This window comes from Colobus angolensis, unplaced genomic scaffold (assembly GCF_000951035.1).
Source record: "Colobus angolensis palliatus isolate OR3802 unplaced genomic scaffold, Cang.pa_1.0 Scaffold702, whole genome shotgun sequence".
NCBI lineage: Eukaryota > Metazoa > Chordata > Mammalia > Primates > Cercopithecidae > Colobus > Colobus angolensis.
Window position 1 is genome coordinate 204,106 of NW_012120733.1, and position 19,162 is coordinate 223,267.

Genomic DNA, 19,162 nt, shown 5'->3' on the forward strand with positions numbered 1-19,162 from the left:
GGCTCAGTGCAACTTCCACCTCCTGGGTTCAAGTGATTCTCCCACCTCAGCCTCCCGAGTAGCTAGGATTACAGGCAGCCACCACCACGCCTGGCTAACTTTTGTATTTTTAGTAGAGATGGGGTTTCACCATGTTGGCCAGTCTGGTCTCGAACTCCTGACCTCAAGAGGTCTGCCCATCTCAACCTCCCAAAATTCTGGGATTACAGGCATGAGCCACTGCACCCGGCCCAAGGTCACCCATTCTTCAGGTCCTGACCCAAACTGCCAGGACAGCTGAGCCCTGGGTTTGGGAGACTCCAGCGTGCCCTAGTGAGGAAGCTCTGGGCTCACTTCCTGTCTGTTCTGGGTCAGGAAAAGGTTACACGATATTGTCCTAAGTGGAGAGAGTTAAGGAACTAGAGCACAACTTGGAATTAAGTTAACATAAAAATCTGATTCAGCCAGGTCTCCCAGCATCTCACTACATTGATTAATAATAATTGTTAAGTATAACCTACCAGGTACCTTACAGATGTCTCCTCATTCACTCCACTCAACTGTTCCATTATTCCCATTTTGCTGGGCTTCTGTGCAAAGTCACCGAACAATCACAACCAAAATAACAATTCCCCAAACAACTAGTTTCCTTCTTCTTATTAGATCCCATCTCTGTTAACAGCAACACCATCTACTTAGATGTCCAAATTAGAAAGGTCTGGTCCAAATTAGAATGGTCTCTTCCTACTCTACACCTCTGCACAAATCTGGCCCTATGTCTTGAAAAATCTATACCTCTGGCTGTGGATGCAAATGGGAAGGAAATAGCCCTTCACTCGTTATTGTAAAATGTGAATGAACCACCAATATGGCCACCACCTGAGTCTCCTCTGCACCCCTCTGTGGCGAGGTGATGTGAGGAGACTCTTTTTCTGATTATGGATGCTTTTGCTACAGCCAAGCTTGAAGATGTTTCTACTGTAGTCATCTTCAGTTCCCGCTTGGCTATGTTTCCTTGGGATAGACATGGGAGAAATGTCTGTATAATGCCTTCCTAAAGCTTGGGGAAAAAACAGAACTTCCCTGGTGTCCCAGGATGGGGTTAGTTGATCATACCTGTGTGCTCCCACATTGCACATACCCCTTTTTGCAATTATCCCTGTGTATTTCATTCATTTTATTTCATTACTTTTACTATATGTTTTGCCAACTAGATTATAGGCTCTCAGAAGTCAGGATCATGTCTAATATATCTTTTGATCTCAAGCTTTAGCCAGTGTTGACACATTACAGGCACCCATCAATGTTTGTTGGATAAATAATCTGTGAATACAACAGGCTGGCCTATCTTTGGGCACAGGATGATCTCAGGAGATAAGGAGGTTTACAAGGAGAGTAGGAGGGAGAGACCTTCACAACAAGGGTATCTGAACGCTGTGAAATTCATTTCTGTGAGAAACTAAAACATAGTCTAAAATTCTTCCCTAAATGTATGTGATTTCTTCTCATACCAACTTTATTCCCTGGCAACAGACTCTAATGTTTTCCTAAATCAGCCCGGTGAACTTAGGCTTGTTGAGTTTTAACCAACAGTAGCACTGTAGTGTTACCAGAGTAGTGCCACAAATCAAATCTAAGCCTAATAGACTAGGATGCAAGTCATTTAATAACAAAAAGACAAACAAGCCAATTAAAAGAAAATGTGTGAAAACTTGAACAGACATTTCACAAAAGAAGATATATATAAGCAGCCAATAACCACATGAAAAAGTATTCAATGTCATTAGAAATCAAATAAATGCAAAAGAAAACTACAATGAGATACCACTTCATACCAGTTTGAAAAACCAATATGTTTTAAAATCTTTTTATTTTCAAAATAATTGTAGCTTCACAGGAAGTTGCAAAGAGAGTATAGAGAGAATATTCTTCACCCAGTTTCCCCCACTAGTTATATCTCAGATCACTTCATGTGGATTTGAAAACCTACAATTAAAAAGACTGACATTACCAAATATTGTTGGTGATATGGAGGAACTGGAATTCTCATACATTGTTGGTAGGATTGTCAAATGGCAACCACTTTGGAAAGCCATGTAGTAGTTCTTTACAAAGTTAAACAAACACCAGATGATTCAGCAATTTTATTCCTAAATACTTACCTAAAAGAAATGAAAACCCATGACCACAAAAATACTTACATGAGAATGTTTATAGCAATTGTGTTTACAATAGCTCCAAACCAGAAACAACCCAAATGTTCATCAATAGGAAAATGGATAAATAAACTGTAGTAGATTCAAACAATGGAATACTACATATCAACACAAAAGGATACACTATGCTACTTGCAAGAATAAGGATAAGCCTGTTGGGATAAGTCTATCAGGAATAGAAAGTCAAATACAAAATAATGTATTCTGTTTAATTTTATTGATCTAAAAGTCAAGAATGCAAAACTAATCTATAGTGGCAAAAATAAGAATAGCTGCCTAAGGGGGAGGAGGATTGCCTGGAAGGGAGCAGGGGAAAACTTTCTAGGGTGATGGGAATGGTCTGTATCTTGATTGGAGAGTTGGTTACACAGGTGTATTTATCAAAATTCATTGACTTGAACATTTAAGATCCATGCTTGCTACTCTATGTAAATCTTTTCCTTAATTTGAAAAAAATGAAAATGATGGGAAAAAAGATTTCTACAATGAGAGAGAAAGAATTACATAATGAAGGGATAAAAATAAGAAAAAAATTAGGAAGAGAGAGAATCCTGTTGTTTACTACCTGTCAGTAGCATTACAATTTTTTAATCATGAATATGTTTTACTTTGATGAAAATACAAAAACAAAGTTATCTCTTTAAACTTCAAAATCCTAACATCACTAGTTGATATATTATTTAGTGTTATCATTGCCATACAGGTTTTATAAACAAAAAACCCAAGACATAAAGAGGTTGAGTCATTTACTGAGAAATAAGACCTTGAATCTAGGTTTTCTTACTACCAATAATCTTAACCACCTCCACTCCACAGCAAAAAAAAAAAAAAAAAAATCATACGTTTGAAAAGCATTTGTAATTGAGAATTGCCATCAGTTTGTGGGCTTTTATAATTATTCCTTCAAAGGTAATGGACCAAGGATTCAGCTGAAGCTTCTCTCTGCTGGCAACAATCATTTCCTGCTCCATTTTTAAATGCTTAATCACTTAGATACCTTTTGCCATCAATATTCTCCATCCATTTGCACTTTTATTGCCATTTTCCAAGGGTCCAAATGCCTCACAGATGATTCTAGATGTCACAAATCTGGCTTCTTTATGGAGAGAGGCCTGTGCTGTGCTTAGATGTTTAATGCAAAAGTAGTGGAAATGCTGAGATGTGCATACACTTGTCAGGCTGTTTCTTTATTTGCTAGTGAAATCTAAGGAATAAACTGGTTGTTCTCTTATTATTGATTTCAAATAGATCCCCTCCCTAAAGAAAGGGTATGCCATGAACTATAACAATGGAAATGTTGCCAGGAAAACTGGCCTGCATCTGTAGTCCTAGCTACAGGAGGATCACTGGAGCCCAGACCAACCTAGACAACATAGTGAGACCCTCATCTCTTAAAAAAAAAAAAAAAAGCAAATGCTACAGGATACAGATAGAAGAGTGGGAATAGATCTGACAGATCATTAACCATGAGGCAGATATCATAACTCTGAGTTCTTCAGATGAGTCAGGGTGCATCTGAAAACTGCAAGACACTAGATTCTACTTGAAAGCTAGAAAGAAATTCTGAGATCATTTATTCCAAATACCCTCACTTTGCACATTAAAAAATTAGGGGTGGGGTTGGGGGAGAAATGACAATGGTGTAGAAATAGCATAGGAGTTTCTATTTAAAAATCTTAGCTTTATGTTCTGGTTTTCACTTACTAGAGGTACAATCTTGAAGTGCTTAACCTCATGTTCTCTTCTGTAGGATGGAAATAAGAGAACCTGTTCTGATGACTCACACGGTCTTATGAGAATCAAATGAAGTAAGGTTTGAGAAACAGTTTTGTCAACTTTACATTAATGTGTATTATTACTGTTGCCCAAGTTGGTAAATGGAAAAGCTAAAACTAGAACTCAGGTCTCCTGAGTACACTCCAGCCGTCTGAAAAACTGCTTCTAGGTTACTCAGCTGACCTCAGAGGGCAATTTATTATTAACTCCAGGACTTAGGAAGTAGCACTGGCTTCAGGAGGCTACAGAGGAAGAGCAGGAGCTGACCACTATGGTGAGACAGTGCTGGCTTGGGGAAAAGAAAGAAGCAACTAGAAACTGTCCTGTGTCAGGCAATGTGGCCAGGCAGCCTTTTGGAGACTGTCCCACTCTGTCTCGGGCTATGAGCTGGGATGTAACAGGGTGAGGAAGGCAGGACTGAAAGGGCATCAGAGTCAAGTGCTTCTATTTAGTAAGGCTGATTTCACAGGGTCCTGCCAGGCACCCCTCCCCAAGGGCTCCCTTAGGGACAACCATCCCATCATGGGTAGGCACAACAGCTCCAGTTCCTGAGATCACAGTTTTAAATCCTCAGGGATGGGTACCCAGAGTCAGTGCCTGGACAGCACTGCTTGAGTCCTTTGCAGCATTATTGTAGAGAGTTTCAACAGCATCAGAAGCCCGGTCCAGAGGAGCAGTACTGGGTTCAAATCCCAGAGCTGAAGGTCCTTGAACAAGAGATTTACCTTGTCTGAGCTCCAATGTCCTCGTTTAAAGCTGGGATAAAGGGTTGTTGTGACAAAGATGATCACAAGGGTCAATATTAACTGAACACCTACGGTGCTGAGCACTGCTCTCAGCATTGACACGGCTTGTCTCATTTAGTAGTAACATAATGCATTTTTGATAACTGCCCTGGCAGCCAGGGAGGTACCATCTATACCCCAAAAATGAAGCTCCTTTTGAGAGAGCTTCTTTCTCTCTGCCTTCTGAGTGGCCCAGTGAGAGGTCCTGAAGGAGCTGTGTCTGCCTCAGGTGGGTGTTGGAAGCATTCATGAATGCCTGGAACCACAGGCATGTCCTGAACAGCCTGACCATTGCTATTACTAACGATCAAGATCCTGAAAGCAAGAACACATAAGGAGGAATGTCGGTTGCCATAGGCCCTTGGCAGATCAGCAGAGTCACTTAGGCCAATCACAATGATTACAAGGAGCAGAAAGCCTGGTCCCATCACCCTCCTTAAGGTCAATTGCCAACCAGCCTTGCAAGGGCCTCAGGCTAGAGAATCAGACTTTCTGGCTTTCCCCTTCTGGGGGGCTGCCTCCCTGCTGGGGGCCAAAACTCTGAAGAGCAGACATCTGTACTGGCAAGCCCAGCCTCCCTCAATGGCTTCCACGGCATCCTCAAATAGATACAGCTGGTTAGTACCCAGGTGGCAAAGTGGCTGAGAGACATTTGGATCCTGGCACTGTTTCCCTTGGTTAGTTTCTTCTTCTTCTTCTTTTTTTTTTTTTTTTTGAGGTGGAGTGTTGCTCTGTCACCCAGGCTGGAGTGCAGTGACACAATCTTGGCTTACTGCAATCTCCACCTCCTGGGTTCAAGCAATTCTCCTGCCTCAGCCTCCCTAAGTAGCTGGGATTACAGGCGTGCGCCTGTAGTTTTGTAGTTCGCCATGTTGGCCAGGCTGGTTTTGAACTCCTGACCTCAGGTGATCCGCCTGCCTCAGCCTCCCAAAGTGCTGGGATTACAGGCATGAGCCACCGCCCCGCACCTCTGGGTTAGCTTCTTCTTATGGACAGTCAGACTGGGAAGCTCTGCAAAAACTTGCTTGACTTAGATGTGAGCCTATCTGCCTGGGTGCTGAGAGGTATTTGTCCTCCCAGGCCTCCCGAGCTGGGCCGAGGAAACATAATCCAAAGATGATCTGCTGGATTGCTGGTTTGATTACAGCATCCCCAAGAGTCCTAATGGCAGGGAGCAAAAGGATTGTGACCCAGAAGCCCCACCTAATGACCTGGATTTATACGAAGGGTTGGGTAGTGATTGTTAGACTCATATGCTTTACTTGTGGGAAGGCTGTAGCTCACAAAGGCTCCACATGCGTTATTTCGTTAAATCCTGATGATGAGCTGTGAGCTGAGGCAACACCTGTCCTTGGTTTACCAAGGAGGAAACTGAGGTTCTGACAGGCTGGACGACTTGCCCAAGGTCATGCAGTGGATGGGTGGCTGGACTAGAACTTGAACCCAGGTTGGCTAAGCCCAGGTCCTTGGCCCTTTCGTCTGTGGCAATTTGCTCAGGTTGGTAGATTGAGCGCTGCGAGTCAAGAAAAAAGTCCTTTCAGGAGCACACAGGAAAGTATATCAAAGTAGTTATACTACCTGATGGAATCTGGGCTCCATTCTTTCTGATGATTTGCCCCCAAAGACATTTACCTAAGGTGGAATCCCACCTGTGAATTAGTTGAGGGGGAAGTTTCCTCACAGACTGAATACATCCAGGTGATTATTTTTATCTTCCTTCCTCACTTTTTTTTTTTTTTTTACCAACACTTTGGCATTGGGGAACCCCTGCCCACTGCCCCTGCTGAGGCCCAAACATGCAAGGCAGTGTCTCCGAGTGAGAAACCTTCCACACTGCAAAAAAATCTCCATAGTGCTGGCTGCCCCCTTCTCAGACTTGCACTTTAGATCTCCTAAAGAGAACTACAGGCCAGGCAAGGTGACTCATGCCTGTAATTCCAGCACTTTTGGGAGGCCGAGGTGGGAGGACTGCTTGAGACCAGGGGTTCAAGACCAGCCTAGGCAACATAGCAAAACCCTCGTCTCAAAACAAAATTTTTTCAAAAGAATAACACATTAATAAAAAATAAAGAGAGCCACCTAACGCCTCACTGAAACAGATTGGAGGATGCTTAGGCCCACAGTGAGAATATCACAGTGCACATCCTTCTTTTATGTGTTAACTTCACAGAAAAGGGGTAGAGCTTAAGACTTTTCTAAGAAGGAACTAGATGATTCCTCTTCCCTGTTAGGTTCTCCAGGGTTTTGTCCTCCACTCTCCACTTACTCTACACACACTTCCTCTTCTCCATATACGACTTTGATTTCCACTTCTATGTTGGCAATCCCAATCTTCATCCCTAGACAGTTTTCTCTCTTGGTCTTCAGACCTGCAATTCACGTGATCTCTTGACATAGCCTGTTGGATATTCTAAAGTCATCTCAAACTCATTTTTAATTTAATTTTAGTTTTTTTGAAATAGGCTCTTGCTCTGTCATCCAGGCTGGAGTGCAGTGGTGCAATCATAGCTCACTGCAGCCTTGACCTCCTGGGCTCAAAGGATTTCCCCACCTCAGCCTCCCAAGTAGCTGGGACTACAGGCATGTTCCATCATGACTGGCTTATTATTACTATTATTATTACTATTGTTATTATTGTAGAGATGGGGTCTTGCTTTGTTACCCAGGCTGGTCTCAAACAATCCTCCCACCTCAACCTCCCAAAGTGCTGGGATTACAAGTATAAGCCATTATACCACCTAGCCTCAAACTCATTTTAGCCAAAGTGCAATGCAAGATCTTTTGTCTTCATGTCTGCACCTCATTCTCCTTCCCATGTCACCAGATGTCACTCCTGGGCCTTTGAGGCCAACCATCTTGGACTCCTCCTCTCTTACCTCTACATCCAAGCAATCACCAAGCCATGTACTGGAGATTCTTCTTTCTGAATTTCTCAAACAGATGTCCCTCTTCTCCTTCCCCACTACTACTCACATTCATACACTCTAGTCCATTCATTCTCTTTCATTTGGTGATTCATTCATTCAAGAAATACCTATTGAACAGCCACAATGTGGCTCATGCAGGCCTTAGTTTATCTGTCACATGCTCAGAGTGACCTTTCCTGACCATCCCGTCTCCAGTTGCTTCTCTATCCTAGTCATTGCATTACACTACCTAATTAAAATTTTCCACAACTTTTAACTTCTGTTTGTTTTCTTGTTTACTCTAAGTCTGTCTCACTAGAATGCAATTTGTGTGCTATCAGAAATGTTGTCTTTTTCAGTATTCTGAACACCAACAGCTTCATAGATGCTCTGTAAAAATTACTTGAATGAATGGGGATTATACTTTGAGATAAGGCACTAGAACTTACTACCTCTCTCTCCTAGATTTTTGGAAAAGTCTCTTTATCTGTCTACTGACCCCCTCCAATCTATCTTTCAAATTTTTTAAATAAGTGATTTATTTTCCCTAATTCACAAGTCTGATCTTGTCACTACTCTTTTTAAATATTCCAGTGACTCCACAACTTACGGTACAAAAGCTGAGCTCCTTGGCATTGAATAAAAGGCCCTTCACGATGGGGCCTCTCCTCCCTATCCACCCTCTTATCCTGCTGGCCCCTAACTCCACCCCCAGCCAACATCCCTACTTTCTTTAAACTGAGTCTCACTGGGCTATTTGTAGTTCTCCAAATGAGTCACAGTATGTCCTCTCTCAGGGTCTTTGCCCATGATATTCTTTGTCTAAAATGCCTCTCCCTCGTTGCTTACCTCGCAGCTTCTACTCATCCCTCAAGCCTTGGGTTAAATGCTGAGAAGCTTTCCTAAATTCTGAGGCAGGTAAACATCATTTTCATCATCATTATCCTCATCATTATTATTAGTTCTCATCTATTGACAAATTATTATGTGTTAGCACTGCGCTGAATGTATTTAATCCTCACTACAGGACAATGAAGCAAGCATAATAATCATCTGCATTATAGATGAGGAAACCGAGGTTTGTAGGGGTGAAGTAGCCTGTCCCAGGTGGTACAGTGTAACTGGGATTTGATTCCATGGCTGACCCATTCCAAAGAGGCTGCCTTCAACCACCACACGGCACTGCTTCCTGCTGTTCCACTGGCCTTTGTATATACCCCATGATAGCACCTGCCTTATTTCCATATAATGGTTTGATGGCATATCTGTCTCCTCACAACACTGTCAGGTGTTTGAGAGCACAAATTTGCCTTTTCATCTTTATATTCTCAACACTCTACTTAGAGCTGACACTTAGTAGGTGCTTTATAAATAATAACTGAGTGGATTAATGCAGGCCTTCTCGGCTTCAGCCCTACTGACATTTTGGGACAGATAATTCTTTGTTGTGGGGACCGTCCTGGGCATTGGAAGATGTTTAGTAGCATAAACATAAATAAACTCTGGAAACACTTCCAGAGAAGGCAGAACAGAATATTTAGAGGCCCCACGAAGTACTAGGCATTTAAAACCATACCTCATTTAAACTCTGTTTTACAAATGTGAGATCAGAAGCTGAGAAAGGTAGAGCATCTTTTCCAGGACCACGTGGTTAGTGATGATGTAGCTTGAGCACAAGCCTGCCTCCCCGGCAGGGCTCCCTCCCCACCCGGGGGCCAACTCTCCAGCTGTTCTGTGTCTGTTCTTCACTGGTTCAGAGCCACGGCGGGAAGAACGATTGTAAAACGTTGTCATCTCCAATCCCAACTGCTCTTTCAAGGACCCCATCTCCTCATTTCACCTATTGTAAATCTCCCCCTGGACATCCTATTGTAAACTAAAATGACACTGCTAATACACAATCTTCTCTTCTCTTCCCCCACCCCACCCTGCCTCCCCCTAGCTGACTTGCTTCTACTAACATCACCTACCTCTTCAGGTTATTAAGCCTTGAAGTCATCTTTGACTCTTTTCATCCCCTACCTTCTCCCCTACTGTAGTTGAATATTTGACCCTCTAAAATTATGTTGAAATTCAATCCCCATGATAAATTATATATGTATATTTTACCTCAATAAAAATAAGAAATTATTACCAAAAAAAAGGAAACTTAATCCCTAATGTGGCAGTATTGAGAGATGAAGGCTTTAAGAGATGCTTAGGTCATGAGGGCTCTGCTCTCATGAATGGATTAATCCATTCCTGGATTAGTGGATTAGTGGATTAATGGGTTATGATGGGATTAGAACTAGTGGCTTTGTAAGAAGGGGGAGAGAGACTTGAGAGACCTAATCGGCCCTCCCCCCATGTAATACCCTGTGCCATTTGGGACTCTTCACAGAGCCCCCCCAGCAGGAAGGCCCTCATCAGATGCAGCTCCTTGACATGAGACTTCTCAGCTTTCATAACTATAAGAAATAAAATCCTTTTCTTTACAAATTACCCAGTTTCAGGTACTGTGTTATAAGCACCAGGAAATGAACGAATATATCCCCCCACATCTAATCATTTTTCACCTCTCACATCTGTCCCCTGATTCCCAGCTCCAGTTCCACTGCTGCTGGGTTCTCCTCGCCTTTCAGCTGGACCGTTTATTAGTAGTCCCTCTCTGTGATGGCCTCCAGAGTTTTTCCTCTCCGTTCCATCGCTCCCACTGCCACCAGACTGAACACCCCGATCTCACCTTCAAGATCAACACAAATAAGTCCAAACTCCAAATTTACCTTTACTTGCCTTTCCTCTACCCTTCCAGCCTCTTGTTCTTCGATTTCCCAGCCATAACCAACATGTTATCACCCCCAGTGACACACAGCCTCTGTATCTCTGCTCTTACTGCCTTCTGCCTTGTTAATTAACATTTATAAAAGGCCACTGGTTGGGACTGTGCTCCTGCACCAGGCACAACAGACCAAACCAAAATGGAGCCCCTCGTGCTGAAGTTCCACATCACCAAGCCAAAACTAAGCTATTCATCTGACCTTCCAAGAAATCAGGAGAAGGAGATAATTGCCGAGTCCCCAAACAGGGCAGTTTTAGCAGGCGTGATAAGGAAGTCTCCTCTGCTTTAACCTTTACAAGGAAAGTAACTTTGAAACGGCCAGCCTTCTTTTTGTTTTATGTTTCGCTGTCCTCAGCCCTTTTTTGTATGTGAAACCAATTTCCTCTGCTCAGCTCATTGGAACACTCACTCTATTTCACAGAATGAGGTGTTGCCTGATTCTAGAATCACAAATAAATGCCAATTGAGATCTTTAAATTAAATTTGTTGTAATTTTGACTTTTGACAGCCTGAACAACCCTACACTCCATTTTTACCCCATTATAGTGATTTGTCACCCTTTTTCTTTCTATGACAAAGCAAAAAAAGAGCAAACATATAGAAACTCACCCTACTCTTCAAGACCCACTAAGATTCCACCTACTTCATGAAGCCTTCCTTGACCTTCTGGGTGGGAAGTCACTTTTCCTTCCTACAAACAGCTATTGCATTTCCTTTGCATCTTCTCTGGTACTTAGTCACTTTCTTCTGTGAGTATTCCATTACTACTATAGAGAACAAATTCCTGGCTCATAATCTGTGGAAGGGGATAATAATAGTACCTCCCAGCTGGGCACTGTGGTTCGTGCCTGTAATCCCAGCATTTTGGAGGCCTAGGTGAGAGGATTGCTTGAGGCCAGGAGTTTGAGATCAGCCTGGGCAATACAGTGAGATGCCATCTCTACAAAAAAAAAAAAAAAAAATACAAAGCATGGTGGCGCATGCCCAGAGTCCCAATTACTCAAGAGGGTGAGAGAGGAGAATCACTCGAGCCCAGGAGATCGTGGCTGCAGTAAGTCATGATCGTACCACTGCACTCCAGTCTGGGTGACAGAGCAAGACCCTATCTCTAAAAATGACGATGATTATGATAATAATAATAATAATAATAATAATAATAATAGTACCTCCCTCGTGGGGCTATTGAGAGGATTAAGTTAGATTAAGTACATTATTATATGGAAAAAGCTTGGGAAAGTGACAGACACATAGTAAGCATTATAAAAGTGCTTGCTATTATTAGTACAATACTACCCTTGTGTTTCTGAAGCCCTTAGCACTGGACATAGGAATTATCAAAAAACACCCCTGAGTCTATGAGTGACTGCAGGAGCACTGTTTTTTGAAATGCAGTAACAGCTGTGCAGCATATAGCAGGGGCTCCCATTCAGTCCCAGATCTTTAAATGGAAACCGTTTTTCCTTGAGTACTACCACTCTCCTGGTGTTAGATGGCCCCTAGTCATCACACTCTTTTAGTCCAGTTGACTTCAGCCCTTTTTATTCATGCCAACATCCTGAGAGAGCACATGCCTTCCTCAGAAACTCAGCTCCCTTCAATGGCTGCTTGGGTTGTGAGGGGTGAAAAAACGGGGACATGTCCAGTAAAAGGTAACCCCAAGGAGATTCCTGATATACCTCCCCCATTCCCACACTGCTCCCCCGACCCCTCCCATTCATCTAGAAAGGTCTGTCTTTCACTGCCTTCCTTTAAAAGACAGGACCTACATATAAAATGACCTGCTCTTTCATTTTCTCAACATGGGTGATATGTTGGTATGTTCTCCTTTTCAACTTGACATGAAGTTTAGTTAAAACAGTCAACCCAGTAAAGGTATCTTTTAAAGGTTTTTTTTTTTGGTCCCTTGAATAAGCAACATGGCTTGTTTCCTCTTAAGCTGTGTGTGCGCGCACAGGTCCACAAGCATGAGTATGTTAGTGCACACACATGCCATACTGGGAATAGAAGTACTTTATTCTGGGAATGCTGAGTGAGTTACTATTAAATCATTTCTATCTCCTTCACCATCAAAGCCCATCCACTGAGCTCCCCGTGTGTAAGAAACTGCACCAAGCAAAATCTAATCCAATATTAGATTCACCAAAATATTTATGTTCTTTGTTCCTAAGACCCTTTTCTCAGTCAAAAATAAGAGAAGGAGATTGGGGGTGTGGGAGGATGACAGAGAACATGTAAACATTTTTGCATAATACATCAGACCAGCCTTGCAGCCCAGTGTTTGGAGATTTGCTGGAACAAAAGGTCTTTCCTGATACATGCACAATAAGGGGCATTTCAAGTAGGATCCTTTTGCTTTAACGAAACAAAAACAAAAACTTCTTTCCTTCACTCCATCCTGCCACACATTCCAGATGGAAGGAAGGTATTATGCTTTCGGAGATCTTGTGTTTTGGCGAGATCTGAGTTCACTATTTCAGTCTTGATGCTTTCATTAGCCAAAAGATCAGAATACAAATCCTTGGAAGTCAAGGTAGTGTCTCCTCACATTGCTTAGGAGAGATATGGCACCAGGTTAGGTCTTTGCTAGGAGAAAATGATGCCAAAGTGAACACAGCGTGGACTCGGTGCACCAGGGTGACCCAGGTACATCCACTGCAGAGTGTTACCTGCAAAACTCTGGCCCAGGTGGCTTCTGACCCCAAAGGGCCCAGCTCACCTGCTCTCTGATCTACACTGTCCTAGGCATTGGTTTCTGGTGTTCAGAAATAGCCCCAGTGAAACCTGTCATATGGATTATATTTCTCCCAAAGGACAGAGCTCTGCTGGTTTGAGATCCTGAATCATCAATTTAATAACACCATTCTGCATGGCAGAATGGAAAGCTTGGAAATGTTTGTTGCCAAGTTTAGCTGCCTCTGCTCTTTCAGGCAGCCTGGGAAGAACTGTCCACATTCACAGCCAACATCTCAAAGCCTTTGCCTGCTCACAAAAGGACCAGTCATCCTTAAATGGTCATAGACAGAAGAGGCAGGACAACTCACGGGCAGCTCGGATGCTGAAGGCAAAGGAAGAGGGAGAAATGAAAAGACTTTAAAAGCATTCTCTTTCCAGCCCCCGCTGAGAATTTTAAATACCTTTGCCTCTGGCGTATTTGAAGTCTGCATTTTATAGTCTGTTTAACTTACCCAGCAAGCCTTTGGGGCAGGCAAGAGCTGCCTCTTTGCATGTTTGTGTCTAATGCTGAATGTGCTGTTGGCACTCAGAGCAGCAGAAAATAACATGGCTAAAATCCATGGCAGCAGTGGGTGGCCTGGGCCCAGAAGGTAAAAGCCAAAGGAGAGATTTCCTATCTATGTGGTGTAAGGAGGGCAGGAGATTTACAGAGCTCTGAACCAATATTGGGGAAGGAAGGGAACATCAAATATTGATTTTCTCCTGGAAATGGATCTTGGCCTTGCAGACTGGGAGCCTGGGAGGGAGAACTAGGAAGCCCACCCCTCTGAGAAGGAAAGCTCAGGAGCCAACCAGATGCTGACTTTGCTAGAAGATGCATCTCTCCAGCCGAAATCAGGATTCCTTTGTTTGGACTGGCAGAATATAGTCTGAGGCTCCAGAGTTAGGCTCTGTCCTGGACTTGCTGTACAACCTTGCCCTACCAGGCCACCATCCCACACATTCATACATTGAATCCCTGTTGTGCACCAGACATTATGCAAACACTGAGCATATGAAGATATACAAGATACACACGATCTCTGCCCTCATGGAACTCATCTTCCAAGGGGATCACTGTAGAGGGTGGTAAGTGCTGTGAATAAATGAATGGGGAGAGGTGATGGTCAAGGTCTTCTTTTTTCCTTCCTCCACACACCAAGTAAGAGCCATGACCCAGGGTGTGCAGGAGAACAAGGGCATCTCTGTTCCCAATCACCAGCTGAGATCGGGAAACTGTCCTGGTCAGCCCCTGTCAATTTGGGAGGAAAATCTGAGAGAAATCCATTCAAAGATACTCTGCAGGCTGATAAAGGGGAGAAGAAAAAAGGGGGAAGGAAAACAGAAAGAAAGAACGGGGCCCTCCTTCAGAAAGTGAAAAATCTTATTACCATAATTGTACCATTCAAAGAATGTAAGTAAGCTTTAGTAAGGAATATGCATGTCTGACTTTCAAAGGCCAATGCTTCTCTGTCAAAATTCACTTTTGTTATTAGGCTTGATCACAGTTCAGCTCCTGGAATACTTGAGTGAACAATTTTACATCTAGATGAGACTCTTGGGAGTGGAGCAGAAGGAATTCTTTATGAACATCATTAAAGGAAGCTGCTACAGAAATAAAAGGAGAAATAATAATTTCCATTTGTTGTATGTTTACCATGCGCCACACATTAAACATAATTTCACTTAATCTTCACAAACAGCCCTTCTGAGTAGGCATTATTTTCTCCCTTTTAGTGAAGTAAGGCTCAAAGAAACTAAGTACCTTAGCTAAGATCACAAAGTTATTAAGTGAGAGAGGTGGGATTTGCACCATGAGCTAGTTCACTGAGTTCAACACAGATTTGAAGGAAAATTTCCCCAGTTCCAGAATTGTGTCAGCAAAATGGCAATAAAATGTCACCGTGGAGTCTTGTGCTAGGGATTGCAAGGCCCCAGAGAACTGTGTCCCCTCACCGTTGTTAGCCAACCTATCATCATTCAGCATCTCTGTCCTCTCCTTCAGTGCCTCATAGTCCAGGTCTTACTGTTTGTTCAGCCACTTATGTCTTTATTTGTTACTGATTTCATGTAAACTGATTTGCATTATAATAGGAGCTTTCTGGATATAATACTATTATCAAAAAAGAGGCCCAAAGGCATGATGAGATTTTCAGATACTCTGACAAAGTGCATGGATTCCCGGCAGCAGGCTGTTCCCTTGATGATCCACAGCACCTAGAAAACCTCAACCACAGGTCAGGTACTAGACACACAGTTGGGCATTGATAATATCTTCTGATTGGTTTATTCCTTTCAGCCTAGGGTCTTTGTTGAAAGGACTGAACCTCTAGAAGAGTGGTGAATTCCACACTGTTGGCAGCATTCAAGTCAAGGCAGGCTGGAGATAGGGCATTGGGAATTCTTGTTCTAAAGTGTTGGACTGGGTGAACTGCTGGTCCTTCCACAATCCTGGAAGAGGCTCTAATAGGGCCCCTATAAGAATACAGAAACCAGGTACGCTTGGAAAGGGAGACTATGAATGATCAACCCATCCTAAGAGAATGTCAATAAATCAGGAGACAAGGTGACCAGGGTGTGATTTGTGAGGACATAACTATAAATGACATGAGCATCAAGACAGTTGAAACCCAATGACATGCAATGTGCTACCAACAACGACACCATCTGAGTGGATCCCGTGTAAGCCCAAGGGAACAGACTTATCAGTACTTATTTTCCCAGGGCTCTCCTGGGGAGAGAATGTCTAGTTCAGGGCACCTGAGCATTCTGGTATAACCCAAAAAGGTGTCATTGGGCAGGGAGAGTTCATCTGGGGTTTCTTTTCAAGATAAAAAAGCCTTCAAAATCATCCACATCCCTTTGCTCTGAAGCACTGATCACTAAGCAAGTTTCTGAATACCAATTTAATATCCTGAACACCTTGACATTGAATAAGAGATGTGTGAGAGGCCAGGTGCAGTGGCTCACACCTGTAAGCCCAGCACTTAAGGAGGCTAAGGCAGGTGGATCACCTGAGGTCAGGAGTTCGAGAACAGCCTGGCCAACATGGTGAAACCCCATCTCTACTAAAAATACAAAAATCAGCTAGGTGTAGTGGCATGCGCCTGTAATGCCAGCTACTTGGGAGGCTTAGGCAGGAGAATCGCTTGAACCCACGTGTCGGAGGTTTCAGTGAGCCAAGATCACACCACTACACTGTAGCCTGGGCAACAGAATGACAGTCTGTCTCAAAAAAAAAAAAAAAAAAAAATGGAGATTCGAGTGAGAATTCTGGTCACTGAAATAGAATATCCACCATTATAAAATCCAAATATGGACATTTGTGTTTATATGTTAGTTTATTGCAAGCCTGGTTATTGTAAGTCCGTCTATGAGACTAGCATCTATACAACTAATGGCTTGTCCCAGGAACATGGTGACCACACCAAGGCCCTTCACTGTGGAAAAGGCCTCACCTGGTTGAAGCCTTGAAGTCTCAGGCAGCCCCATGCTCACCCCTCTGTGACTGAGGTACTTTACAGCTCCGAGATTCTGTGATTCAAGAATTCTCTGACTGCTGCTGAGATGAAGTGCTAAGGGGTATGCATGGCCTCTGCATGCAACTGACCAGGAATATGAAGAGAGGGTCAGAGAGGAGGCTCTAGCCGTCTTTTTCTGAATACATCCTCTTTTTCTTTTACTTTTTTTTTTTTTTTTGAGACGGAGTCTCACTCTGTCACCCAGACTGGAGTGCGGTGGTTCACTGCAACCGCCACCCTCCGAGTTCAAGTGATTCTTCTGACTCAGCCTCCCAAGTAACTGGGATTACAGGCACCTGCCACCGCGCCCGGCTAATTTTTTGTATTTTCAGTAGAGACAGGGTTTCACCGTCTTGGCCAGGTTGGTCTTGAACTCCTGACTCGTGATCCACCCACCTCGGCCTCCCAAAGTGCTGGGATTACAGGTGTGAGCCACCGTGCCCGGCCTTGAATACATCCTCTTAAAAAGACAGAGACTAGGGCAAAGGTTCTCAGAGACCTTTCCGAAACAGTCAGTAGGATCTTTTCCATTCCTCTTTCTCCTTTTGATACCTTTTCGAATCAGAAAAGTTGGGAGGCTTTGAAATTTCAGCCCTAAAAGAGCTTTAAGCTAGTAGAAAATCTCACTCCATTGGAGCCTTAAAGTCAATCGTTCTCTGAGGATCATGCAGCAGACCAGGGGAAAGACACATTGTGAGGTGGTGTTTCTGGGGCCTCTAACCTGAGACCACATCACCATGTGGAAAACCATCTGAAACTCTGCCAAATGCCCAGGACCCAAACCATCATAAATATCTCCAATCTCAGACATAAAATTGAAGAAATACAACAGGTTTTCAAAGTAGCAGTTGACTCACCCCCATATTGCTGGATTGCTGGTCTCAAAAAAGAGGTGGCATTACCATTGCCATGGGAACATCCACTTTGACTTACTGGTATTCAGACCTCCAGCTGGGAAATTCCTGTTCCTGTCTCTGATTGCGGCTCATGACCTACTTCTACTTGCTTGAACGAGAGGCCCCAGTGAGATACCTGGGAGTCAGGAAGCTCCAACCCCCCTACTCTGGAATTGACTCCATTCCCTCTCTAGCAGAGGGCAAGGCATATCACTCCATGGTTCAGTGCTGCCTCAGTTCACTAAGGATGGCAATGGCAATCTTTCTCTGATGAATGTTTTATGAGTTTAGTAGATAAAATTTGAAAGGGTGCAGAGTCTGTGTATCTGGACAATCCTTTTTCCCCACTATGTTTGTCATATAGGAAGCCCAGGCCCACAGGTCTTGTTCCACATGGCCAGAGCCTTGCCCTTATCTTCAGATAGTCAATTGCTGCAGCAAATATCTTACCTAGCCCAAGTGACAGGTGGATATAGTCCGGCTTGAGAACAAGGAGATGAGAGGGGAAAGAGATGAGAGAGGAGGAAGGAGAAGGAGTAAGATTAGATAAAAACTGTCAGTGGATATGGGCACAAAATTTTCATCACTTTCTCAGGAATCATTAGATCTGTCCTGCTGCTATATCATTAGATCTGTCCTGCTATCTGTCCTGCTGCTAATTTAATCTTACTTGCCTGTGACCGTCTTTAATGCTTTTTTATTTATTTATTTGTTTGAGACAGTGTCACTCTGTCCAAGCTGGAGTACAGTGGTGTGATCATGGCTCACTGTAGCCTCAACCCCACAGGCTAAGGTGATCCTCCTACCTCAGCTTCCTGGGTAGCTAGGACTACAGTCATGTGCCACTATGCCCAGCTAATTTTTGTATGACCTTGTTTGTAGAGACAGGGTCTCACCATGTTGCCCAGGCTGGTCTCGAACTCCTGGGCTCAAGTGATCCTTCCACTTCCGCCTCCCAAAGTGCTGGGATTACAGGCGTGAGCCACTGTGCCCAGCCAACCATCTTGAACTTTTTCCTCTCTCTCTCCCATATCCAATCCATCACCAAATTCTATCAGTTTTATATTCAAACAACATCCCAGAGTTACCTACTTCTCTCAGTCACCACAGGCACCACCCACCTACCACAAAAGCAACCATCTTTTGCCAGAACATCTGTAAAAGCTTCCTAACAACCATTTTTGCTTCTCTCCAATGCATCTGCCATACAACGGTAATAAGTTAAATTTTACAAACATAAATAAGAACACGTCAATTTTCTGCTCAACAAGGTTCCTTCCATTGTGCTTGGCATAGACCCATGGTCTTTCTACTCCACAGGCCCTGAACGGTCCATGCAACCCCTGGCCCATCCTCTGCACCCACCAGTTATGCTGGTGTCCGTTCTCTCCCTCCTGCTGCCCCTTTCTTCCTCAGTTTCCACGTTCTCACCCTTTGCATCCATCTTTCTCACCTATTCATCCTTCAAGGCTCTGTTCAAATGCAATTTCCTCGGAGAGGACATCTGAGAGTCTTCCAATCTGTGTTAGGTCCTCCTCATATGCTCTCCCAGA

General features: G+C 43.5%; 1 protein-coding gene across 1 annotated transcript in view; it reads right to left on the minus strand.

Annotated features, from left to right (window-relative positions):
• NMNAT2 (nicotinamide nucleotide adenylyltransferase 2) overlaps positions 1 to 19,162 on the minus strand; it is a 172,015-nt gene that overhangs the window by 82,004 nt on the left and 70,849 nt on the right. The gene's annotated exons all lie outside the window — the stretch shown is intronic.